Source organism: Lynx canadensis, chromosome D1, assembly GCF_007474595.2.
Source record: "Lynx canadensis isolate LIC74 chromosome D1, mLynCan4.pri.v2, whole genome shotgun sequence".
Taxonomy (NCBI): domain Eukaryota; kingdom Metazoa; phylum Chordata; class Mammalia; order Carnivora; family Felidae; genus Lynx; species Lynx canadensis.
In genome coordinates, this window is record NC_044312.2 from 51,028,599 (window position 1) to 51,041,228 (window position 12,630).

Here is a 12,630-nt window from a genome sequence, read left to right on the forward strand (position 1 = left end):
TGGTGTGGAAACCAAGTATGTGTTTACCCAAATTTCTGAACCGTAACACTGTCTTGACCTATCTTTCTTCAATTTGCACTTGAAACTGAGTCACTCACTAAGAGGCTTGAAGTAGTTTCTTATTAAGGTTGAGAAATGTAAAAATAAAAAAAAATGAAGTTAGAAGAGATTCCCTTTTTGTCAGTCATGACCTTTTGCTGTCTGATTTAGTCTGAGAGCTTTCCAGTTGGAGTGCCTACTCCACCCTTGAGAGGCCTGTGCGTCTATGTAAAGTCATTTATTTCTGAAATGCACTTGCCTCCTTTCATGTCTGGAGGGGACCATCTTTCCTCTGGCCCCAGTGAGTATGATTTAATTCTTTTTGGAAAGCTCTTTGTTTAAACCTCAGTGGAATACTATAAGGAGCGATATTGAGTCTCTAACTCAACAGAATATTTTCACAGCCTTCTGCAAAACATTGCCCCTTGGTGGAGTTTCATTAGCCTTTTACTATGAGAGTTTTTTAGATGCACGTAACAAGTTGTAGGTGTTCAATAAATATATGTACTGCCAAATTGATCCTGTATATTTTCCATCTCTCTTCTTTTCAGTGCCTTAGATAAGAACTTCCACATAATATTTAGTAGTCTTTTGTTGAGTCAAATAGAACCACATATGTATATTGACCACTTGCATACTAGTCCAAAAACTAATTGAAAATATAGCTAATTCCACATACACTTCCATTTAACATTCATTGAATCTTAATGGTGTGACAAGAATTCTGTTAATCATTCATTCAGAGAAATGAAATAAAATATGATTTCAGTGTAAGATGATCCTATTCTAGATGAAGTAAAAACTAAGCACACCCACATAATGATTATGTAATATGACTATATGATAATGTTAATGAACTTCATGTCAAGAAGTAATGTCTCTTTTGGTGTATTCAAAAAAAAAAACAAAAACAAATGGAAACAGGAGATGATGTTTCTGGAAAGTAGTCTGTGCTGAACTAAATAAAGTAGGCCTGCACCCTGTAGGTGAGCAACAAGTAAGTGCAAACACATTTGGTTGTAAAAGAGATTGACATATTGGGAACTAGATTGACATATTGGGAACTAGTTGATAAAATGTTCTTGGGCTGAATCCATGGTCAAAACATTCAGAGGAGTAGATTAGATCAGGAAGATTATGGTCTATGAATAACCTTCAGTTATAAACTAAGCACACGTATGCCTCTGTGTGTGTGTGTGTGTGTGTGTGTGTGTGTGTGTGTATGGAGGTACTAACTCTGTTATTTCTAAAAAAAGATGGTTCTAAATGAGGAAAGCATGACAGTTAAGTAGACAATTTAGGAGGCAACAATAATTTTCTAGGTGTGATATCATAAAAGTCTAACTGAAAATTTTAAATTAGTATCAGTGAAAGTTGAGATGAAAAAATAAACATTTTTTTAAGTGGCCTACAACAATGGGTCTCAGACCAGTGGTATGAGCATCAAATTTAGAGGTACTGAATCTGAAACTCTGGGGTCGGGGGAAGAGATAGCAGTTTGTATTATATAATAAGCTTCCCAGATGATTCTGATGTATTTGTAAGTTTGAGAACTATTGACTGAAATCTTGTAAGAATTGTAAAGGTATCTCTTTCTGTGTCCTTCAAAAACTTATTCATCATACATTTATTAACATAATTCACTGACTCTAAGATACTACTAGTTTTAAAATTCAGTGCTATTTTATGTATCATTAAAAATGCTGCCAGTTAAGCCAATTCATGCTATCAATTTTAAGATGCATCCCAACTTCAGGGGCGCCTGGGTGGCGCAGTCGGTTGAGCGTCCGACTTCAGCCAGGTCACGATCTCGCGGTCCGTGAGTTCGTGCCCCGCGTCGGGCTCTGGGCTGATGGCTCAGAGCCTGGAGCCTGTTTCCGATTCTGTGTCTCCCTCTCTCTCTGCCCCTCCCCTGTTCATGCTCTGTCTCTCTCTGTCCCAAAAATAACTAAATGTTGAAAAAAAAAAATTAAAAAAAAAAAAAAAAAGATGCATCCCAACTTCAGACGTGTTAAAACATAAAGTATGTATCTTAGAATTTATAAAATATGTTGTGTTGACTGCCATAAAATCATACTGAATAAAAGAGGTGATATTTCACAGATACATCAACCTATTTTAAAACATTTTTAATTTAAATATTTTTTTAACATTTATTTATTGTTGAGAGACAGAACACGAGCAGGGGAGGGGCAGAGAGAGGGAGACACAGAATTCGAAGCAGGCTCCAGGCTCTGAGCTGTCAGCACAGAGCCCGACACAGGGCCGGGACCCACGAACCACGAAATCATGACCTAAGCCGAGGCCAGATGCTTAACTGATTGAGCCACCCAGGCACCCCTACATCAACCTATTTCTATGCTTATTCTCATCAAACTTTGAACCACAACTACATATTAATTTCCATTTATTTAATTTTGTTTTAACCTCAGACGTCACGTTTCTACTCTTTTCACTAATAGGTTATCTGAGTCTAAATTATTGGAATCTACCTCTCTTCTTCCCACTGAGTAAAAAGGATAGAAATGTTTAGGGCATTATATTTAGGTTTTGGGAGTACTTAATTACATTTTTAAGAACTGAGGAACATTTTTGGGGAACAAAGGCAGGTTTCCCTTTGAACACGTATCTTTGTACCCTACCATCAGTGTATCGCTCCAGTTACTGCAGACATAATCAAGAATAAGACATGATACACCTACATTTCAGGAGCTCCCACAATGTCTGGTAGTGATCTTCGAGGTGTTTGGAGATGTCCGGGTCACATAGAATTTTGCAAGCACATCTGTCTCCTAAAAGTTCAGCTCTTACCCTCTCTGCGGGGGAGTACATGGCCATCCTAAACTGGTATTTTCCCTAAAGTTTTCTCCCATTAACTTCTGGGCCTTGCTCTTGTTCTTTCACTTCCCTTTGTCTCTTTTATATTCTGTACGGGTCATTCTCCCAGACAAGAAGCAGCCCAGACTTCTGAATTTTCTGCAGTACATTTTCCTCAGGCCTGAACTAATTTAGTATGGAATGGGAAATACCTACAGGCTGCAGCATATGAATTTGGGAATAATCTGAGACAGAGTAAGTGGGGAAAAATTAAACCAAAGTATGGATATAGTCTAACTAGGTAATCAATCCTGAAGGATGGAACAAGAAACTCTAAATACAAGGACTGGGATAAAGAGAGAAACAAGTTAGTTGAGGAGTCTGTGGTAGACCTGAGCCATGGAGGGCATAGCTGCTGGTGCTGGGGCTGAGCTACCTCCACTCTGGTAAGGTAAGATACTTAGATGAAAGTTTTATAGCCATTGTTACCTGAGAAGGTGACCCTGAGCATAAATAAGTGATTTGCCTAAGTTCTCTAGGTTAGTCAGCAGCTTAGCCGGGGCTCCTGACCCGGACTTTCGCCCCACTGCCCAGCAGCATTACCCCATGTGCAACACTAGTATGATTATAGAATATTTTCCCAACAATTGCTAATTTATCACAGAGATCTTGCAGTTAAGATATGTTAAAAAGTTAAAAGGTGTTAATTAATCAAAAGCAAAACTACAGTGTTTTAGTATGGATTTTAAGTATGTAAAAATAAGGTAGGTTACTTATTCTCTGAGAATCACTTTTATCTCCTAAAATATGGGGGAGTGATTTCTTCACTCTGAATGCTTAAATTTCTCTTGTACAAAAGAAATCCCTCAAAACAAACAAACAACAAAAAATAGAAAAAGAAAAACAATTTATAAAATATAAATATGTTATAGAAACCTGAGATATAATCAGTATCATTATCATCATTAAACAGGAACTAAACTAAAGTTTTGCTTGGGTTGAGTCACCCACATACAGACACACACACACACACACACACATTCACACTCACACTCACACTGACACACACACACACAGTTGCCTCTGGTGGTGATTTTAAAGTAGTTTCTTCTGTACTGTACTAGTGTGAAGTCCATCGTGTGCCATTTATTAACATTCTGAATCTGGTAAGTTCGTTAAGCTCTTTATTTTATTTGTTTGTTTGTTTATTTGTTATTTGAGAGAGAGAGAGAGAGCACGCACACAAGCTGGGAAGAGGGGCAAGGGGGTGGGGGAGAGAGAGAATCTCAAGCATGCTCCATGCTCAGTACAGAGTCCAGTGTGGGACTTGATCCCACGATCCTGGGATCATTATCTGAACTGAAATCAAGAGTTGGACACTCAAACAGCTGAGCCATTCAGGGCCCCCTCCCCTTCTTAAATTTTCCATTAACCTCTCTAAAGCTTAGTTTTCTCATCTGTAAAATAGTAATGGTACTAGTATCAATACTATAGAAGGTTATTCGGGATTAAATAAGATAATATAATTACTGTTTAATATATCATCATTAAAGTCCTAAAATTTAGTCTAATGCCATGGCTATTAGAAACCACACATTTGGTGGAAAGCACAATATATAACATTTGGCAACCATCTGCTATACCTTGGCTGGAGTTCTAGGTATTTGAAAAAAAATTATCTTATTGGGTATTCACAGCAAATCTTCACATTGCCTATTAATGTCTTTATTTTATGGATGAGCAAATGAAAGCACAGAGAGTGTCACTCACTTGTCCAAGGTCAGAGGCCTATAATTGGAAGAGAAAGGAGTGGAACACCAGTCATTATGACTTCAAGGCCCTTGCTTTCTCCACAGTGTACCTTGACTGAGGGACAGCATAAAAGGGACTAGATTGGTTAGTCAAGGACCTGCTACTGTAATTAATTTTCATGGTTGTATTTTTGTATTTGTCTGAGCTTCTTTCATTCTAAACCTAACTTAGAAGTGTTTCTAAAGAAAGAGAAAGCTTGGTGTTAATATTGCTCATACTCGCCGTGGGAAGAAGCCTTTTCCTACATAGGAATGGTAATTTTATTTCTGCCCTTAAAATGAGAAATAGGTCAACCTACTTACTTATTGCATTGCTTAAATCATCTTCTGGGGTTTTGGCAGTTTAAGGCTTATAGGTCTTTTCTTGGCTATTTTCCTCTAAATCTCTTAAGGGATCATAGATATTCTATGCACATCCAATCAAATATTTATTAAAGAATATATAATATAACTGTAAATTTATTGTAACATTTTTCTTCTAAGGAGTTCAGAACCCTATGGCATAAATTACCTCATTTATCTTCATATACATTCCCAAGGGAAGAGCTTGGTAGCATTATCAGCTCAGATTAAAAATAAATGGGCAAGTATAAACCAGTTGTTCAGTTAGTCAGTCTATCATCAGGATTGACAGGGTTTCCACTATTTGCAGGTAACTCTGCTGGAAGCAGTAGCCATGCTGTGTTCAGGGGAGCAACATGTCAGAGCAAGGCTAGTCTGGATGAAAACTGAAATGGCTCAGGAGTGCCTCAGTTCACCTTGCTCTGTTTATCTGCTTTTTTGCCCAGCTAGTGACTAAACAGTAGCATAGGTCCTTGTTTCCATTTGAGAAGCCATCAGCCATTGTTCTGTCTTATCACCTCATACTTCAGGCCTCAGATGAGTCATTGTTTTAAGACCTTTGATTTTTGTAAAAATCCCAAAATGTATTCATTTAATGTATTTATCATAAGGACTCAATCAGAGACTTAATTAAAAAAAACACAAAAAACAAAAAAACAGAAAACAAAAATGACACTACAGGTTAAGATACAGTCCTATGCAGAAATCAAGGAAAGGGCAGACCATCTAAGGGAAAACTAAAAAGACAACACAAGGAGAGAGGCTGGATAAGACAGCGTTCTTGTCTGGAGACCTGCTTTGAGCAGGTTTCTTGCAGATACTTTTTAAAGGTTGTGGGCTTTTTTTTCAGGGCTCAGCAGCTTGTATGTTCAAAGGGCTATCAATGTTGGGTTCTCCTAGCAGGCTCTGTATGGACAGCAGGAGGATCCTGACAATCATACAGGGTGGCCCACTTGTCCTTCAGGATGTTAAGCAGATGTTACCCCAGGTGTGCACAGTGGGGTGGTAGCAGGGTGTGAGGAAGTGCACTGTGGGTGCATTTTAAGGTTAGCCACTGGAAACTCCAAGAAAAGCTTATACCTCAGATCTTCATATACTCTGTCAGCTGCTCCATGGATGGCCTCTGTCCACTTAAAATGATTGTCTGATTCAGGGAAGACAGGAATTCCTGTGTTGCCAGACATCATCAGGGTCATCAGCTCCTGCTGTAGCCTCTTGCCCATGGAGTGGCCAGTGCCCTGGCTGGGCTTGGCTTCTTTGTGGGCAGCAAGCAGTGATGCTGGTGGAGGCTGGGTTGTGGTTCTGGGAAGCCATCCAGAAGGTGCTGGCAGGGACATAAGAATTCGGGGAGCACCACCACAGGACTGCAGGCCCGCCTGTCTGCTTACAAGGCTTTCCTTGATGCTCAGCAGAGTTGATCATGTCTGTGTCTAGACTTGTGGCAGTTAGATGTAGTGAATATATCCAGTAAAACATATTGAATTAATGAATGAATTTTGTGCGGATCTTCTCTAAAAAGCCATGGGCTTCTGGGGGGCAAGAACTGTTTTCTCTCTGAATCCTCAGCACATATCACAAAGCGTGGCACAAAATGGACAAAACCAGTTAAGTAAATAACATAGGGAACTAGAAACCATATTTAATGTATGAGGATCAGCCTACAAACCTATTGCTTCAGATTATTTTTGCTTCTAGTTTCTATTTAATCACGTTCATCAGTGGGTTGATTTTCCACTTCAAATGGCATCCTTCAAATGTTATTTTTGAGCCTTCCTCTCACCATGTATAAAAAGGGGAGAGTGATACTTATTTGTTCTTTATGGGATGCTGTGGGAAGCAAATAAAATGAAGTGTATGTATTAGTTTCTAGGGTTGCTGTAACAAAGTACCACAGCCTGGGGGCTTAAACAAGAGAAATTTATTTCCTCATAGTTCTGGAGACTAGAATTCTAAGATCAAGGTGTCAGCAGAGTTGATTTCTTCTAAGATACCTCTCTTTGGCTTTTAAATGGCCATTATCCCCATCTGTCTTCCCTGGTCTTTTCTCTGTGCACATCTGTGTCCTAATCTCCTCTTCCTATAAAGACATGAGTCATTTAGGTTAGAGCCTATCCTTACAACCTCATTTTACCTTAATTACCTCTTTAAAGGCTCTATCTCCAAATACTGTCACATTTTGAAGTACTAGAGGTTAGGACTTCGACATATGAATTTTGTGGGAGCACAGTTCAGCCCATAAAAGTATATAAAAGGTCTAATAAGATGCCTAGCTTGTAGCTGTCATTTACTCATGGAATTATTATTACTATCACTTTTTGTCAAAATTTTCTCATATATCACCAAATAGCTTTACTTTTTCTTGTTAAATTGTTCCTTTGGTCTCTTGCTCAGCTTGCTTGAAAAGAAAAATAATATGTAGACAGGGCACAAGCAATTCCAGCATGAAGTGCAAAGTAGAGGGAGAAAGATGAAGAATTATCCTAAAGGAAGGAAGCCTCTGAGCTCATTTACAGATTTAGCAAGAGCTTGTCATAACTGGAAAAAAGGATGACCGAGACAAAGAAGGTGATGCTATAAATGGTGGCAAATATTTTAAGAAGAAAAATGAAAGCATGTGTAGGTATATTTGGCATTCAGGGGAAGTGGCAGGGAGTAAGGGCACCAACCATGAAAGGTATTACAGAGGAACATTCCATGAAAACCTGGCAGTCAAATTTTGATGGGAAAAGAGTCATTAGCCACATGTCAACCTTGTGATGAGTTTCAGAACCGTCTTGCACGCAGTCACCTTCCATTCAGTCCCTGATGTCTTTTCTTCTCTCCATACCTCTATTTTTCCTTTGCTTTCTTCTGCAAAAATGAACTGAATCCTTGCTAAACAATAGTTATTGACAGAGTGCAGTGGTGTATACAATGGTAAATTAGATCCTCAAGGCAATAAATGTGTAGATATATATGCACATTACATATATATGTGTGTGTGTGTGCATTATATGTATATGTAACATATATATACATAATGCAATATATATATACATAATACAATATATATTCATATACATAATGTATATATATATTTAATTCTTATTGTTTGTGGTAGCTATATGAAGCCTTCACAAACACTGAATTAGTGAATACTGAACTGTTGTTCCTAGGGGAAATACATACCACACACACCCACATACACATGCAGGCACATTGCATGTAGATGGTAACCTTCAATCCTAGAAATAACTTGTACTGGTAGATTCTATTTTCTTAAACTTTCAACAAAGAAATCGAGGTTCAGAAGTCTTAAGTTGCTTGCTTAGGCCATGCTACTAAGAGATGCCATAGATAATTGGAATTCAACCCCCATCCATCCAGAGCTGGAATTTTATATACTACACTGAACTTCTACCTACCATCTTCATCTTCTGGTCATATAAATATAAATATAAATATTTATATATTAAATTAAATATTTATATTTATATATATTAATTAAATTAAATTAATTTATATTAATTTATTATAATTATTTATAATATTTATAAATATAATTTATAAATTAAATTAAATATAATAATTAAATTAAATATTTATATTTATATATATATATTCATAGAGAGATAAATATATATATTTATAGAGAGAGAAGGGGGAAAAACATGACCACATATATCCAAATATATATATATATATGTTTATATATCTCTTTATATGTAATTACATATATATATGGTATAATTTTGTATCTGTCTATATATCATATACATAAATGACTAAACAGCAATTTACAGATTGATGAACAAAGTATAGCTGCAAGATGTAAAAGACTTAGGGTTTTTATTGAAAATATTGTGTAGTATTCTACACAGAAGAGTGGTTATGTATACTTCCATATATAATATCCCTTTCTTTTGATGAGCCAAGAGCTATTCTAGGCCTTTCATAAAAATTACCTTTTATAATAATCTTATAAAAGAGACATTATAATCTTAATTATAATACTGGAAAACTAGAACTCAGGAAAGTAAACTTGTTAGAGACTGCACTGCCAGTAAATAGTACAGTTGAGATTGGATCCAGGTCTCTGATTCCAGTAGTCCAGACCAGTGCACCTCATGATAAGTGGATGTAGAATAGCACCTTCTCAGATGAGATCTCTCCCTCGACCTCTGTCTCAAACATCCTCATCCTGAAATAACAAGGAATGGCAATCAAAGAAACTAGAATTTGAAGAGGACAAAATGGGTGTTGTGTTAGGAAGGCAAAAGCAGAGAATGAATGGTGAATAGGCATCCCAGTGTGATATAAATCTAAAGCTAGAGAGGGTTTGCAGAGAAGGTGTTTCTGAGAGGAGTGTTTGAAAGACAAACGAAGATTTAGAAGTCAGTCAATAAAAAAAGAAGATGGCTAGCAGATAGAACAGTTAGGGCAAGAAGGCAGGGAGTGAGACAGCCCTCTTGGAAGTTGAGCTATGGGACATTGGGTGTGGGAGAGCATGTACAACTGACTGTTCTTGGCTCAATAGGAGTCTGGGGTTGAGGTGACACCAAGAGATATGTGGTCAGTATGGAGAAAGCAAGTGGATAGAAGTGGGGTTTAAATGTTAGGATACTAGGTTTGGATATTTTCTCAAGGCAGTAAATTACATTATTATTTAAAGTTTAAAGTGAGCAAACTAACTTCAAACAGCCAAAGGATTTCAACAGTTTGCCATGAGGAATTCTATTTTTTTTTATGTTTATTTATTTATTTTGCGCTCACGCGTGCGCACGAGACGGGGGGGGGGGGTAGAATTCCAAGCAGGCTTTGCACTGTCAGCATAGAGCCTGATGCCAGGCTTGATCTCATAAATTGTGAGATCCTGACCTGAGCCAAAACCAAGAGCCAGCCACTTAACTAACTGAGCCACCCAGGTGCCCCAGAATTTCTTATTAAGGAATATTGGAGGAGGTACAGTGTAAATCCCAGAAATCTTACTCTAGATCTCAAATTTTACTATAGAATATATTCAGTAATAATAATTAATAGTAATAGTGTAATAATATAGGTTCTTACTTTAATAAAGGGAAAAAAAAAGATGTATATACCGTCTCAGTGAAAACCCCGAAAATACCAAGTATGTACCAGGGTCTGTTGCCTGGAAATTATACCTGTAGTTTCCATAATTGCTTTGCAATGCCATTAATAGGGAAGAAATTAATGACATAAAATAACATAAAATAGACTAAGCAAAAGCTTCAATTTTCATAAAGTTGTGGTTTGAAACATTTTTAAATCTGAAAATACAATGTTAGTTCTCCCGGACTGTGCTTACTGTGACATTGTCATGTTTTGCTTTCATTTTCCCTTTTTCTCAGTCATGGTGAAATTCTTTCAATAGTACTTGAGGTACTAGTACTTATGTGGTAGAGAAAAGCATTCCCAGTCCTCAAAGAGCAACATGCAAAAGCCAGTGGAAATGAGCCTCACGGACACATGGCCTACAACACACACGTATTGTACCAAGTAGGTAAGTTTTAATATGCCAATGATGTCATATCTGAGATTAGGAGGAAGAAAGTGCTACACTCTCCGAAGGACTCTCCGTTGCAGTCCCGCCTGGATCATCCATCTGTATATTAGCATTGCATAACATTTAGACCTCCATGCTGAGCAGCTCCTAGAACCCATAGCTGCTTGCTTGGAACAGGAATTCTTTCTGTTGTAAATATTAATTAAAAATGACTGTGAATAGATCGGGGGAATTAGCCAACAGTATTTCATCCAGAAATGTATCCATTACTTTATTGCTTTCATTATTTAAATTGTGACCTTTTGGCAGAATATTGTTTAATAAATAAGTCAGTATGTTGAGGACATGGATGGGTTGCTGCTACATAGTGGATACGAGCCAGGCTGTCTGTCAAGTAACTGAAGAGTTAGGCCCAAATTTCCTTGTATTTATATATTTATATATGCTTCACCAGTATCTCTACACTTAACCTTTATGTTGTTAAAAGCAGCATAAATGTTAAGAAAAATGACTCAGTTTGAATTTTGACTTGCTGCTTGCTGGTTGTGAGACATTTGACCTCAAATCTCTGAGTCTGTTTTCTCAGCTATAAAGGGGAAAGCAACAGTGCCTACTTTAAGCTGTAAAGATTATATAGGAATATATTTCACTTTAAACTTATTGCTAGTTGTACTTGTTTTTAAACTACCCTAGTAATGGGGACCCTGGGTGGCTCAGTTGGTTGAACGTCCGACTTCGGCTCAGGTCACGATCTCATGGTTCATGGATTTGAGCCCCGCATCGGGCTCTGTGCTGACAGCTTGGAGCCTGGAGCCTGCTTCAGATTGTGTGTGTCCCTCTCTCTCTGCCCCTCCCCTTTGTTCTTGCTTTGTCTGTCAAAAGTAAATGAACATTAAAAAAAAATTTTTAAATCTAAACTATCCTAGTAACAAAAAAAAAAATGTGCTGTCATAAAATTCGACACTTTGTATAGTAAAATTTAAGAATCTAATTCCTGAACTTAGAAACATACACTTGAAGTGTACCATACCCACAGAATTCAATATGCTGAAGTTTTAGATGAGAAGTAAGCATATGTGCACTAGATTTTTTTTTAAAGTAATAGACTTTTATTTTTAGAGCAATTCTGAGTTTATAGAAAATTGAGAAGGAAGTACAGCAGTTCCTCACAATTTTCTCTATTATTAAAATTTCACATAGGGTAGTACAGTTGTTACAGTTGATCAGCTAACGATATGTTGTTATTAACTAAAATCAATAGTTTATACTAGGGGTTCTGTCTTTGTAGTGCTGAGAGATGGACTGGCTGTTGTGGGTCTCTGAAAGTCAGGGTGAACCTGAGTTTGTGTAACTCTCTGACTCACCCTACTGCCAAATCAAATGGTGCTAAGGGATGTGATGCAATCTCAAATTCTCAGCCCAGCAGTAAGTATTGTATTTGCAGGAATAAAAGTAATGAGAAAGAATAATTCCCTCTCCTGAAATATTTTCATGCCTTAATAATTCATTTAATTAATATTAACATAGTACTTACCATAAGCCTGGCACCTTGCTTGTCATGGAAAAGATAAGAACTGAAGACCACTTGGTTAATTACCTACAGGAGATTAAAAATCTTTTTGGTTGCGCCCACAGGTAAATAGATAAACAGAGCATTACAAAGTATTGAAACAATGGCAAAACTGGGGGTGTGCCTAGGGTATTAGGAGCATACAAAAATGGGTCAGCTGAATGCCACTGGGGGGGAGGAGGAATCATTTTCTCCTTCCTGTACTTCTTCCTCCTTCTTCTTCCTCTACCCCTCCCTTCTCCTTCTCCCTTCTTTTTCCCCTTTCTTTCTCCCTCCTCCTCCTCCTGCTTTTCTCCTCCTCCTCCTCCTCTTCCTCTTCCTCTACCTCTTTCTTCTTGTTCTGTACTCTGGGTTTTCTTGAGTCCCAGTGATGTAGTTTTGAGGCCTGGATAGTCTTTGATGCTCCCTAAGTCTGTAGTAAACACAATTCTTTTTATGATTTGCTCTCTGCCTATTGTATTCCTTTTCCTGAACCCTACTTGCCTTGCGGGTTTAGTTGCCAGTTTCTGAATCACTTACTTGTCTCTCAACCCAAAGTAAAATCTCTT

At 37.5% G+C, this 12,630-nt stretch overlaps 1 pseudogene; it reads right to left on the reverse strand.

Annotated features, from left to right (window-relative positions):
- Window positions 1-5,715: 5,715 nt before the first annotated feature.
- On the reverse strand, window positions 5,716-6,323 carry LOC115526236 (annotated as a pseudogene).
- Window positions 6,324-12,630: the final 6,307 nt, after the last annotated feature.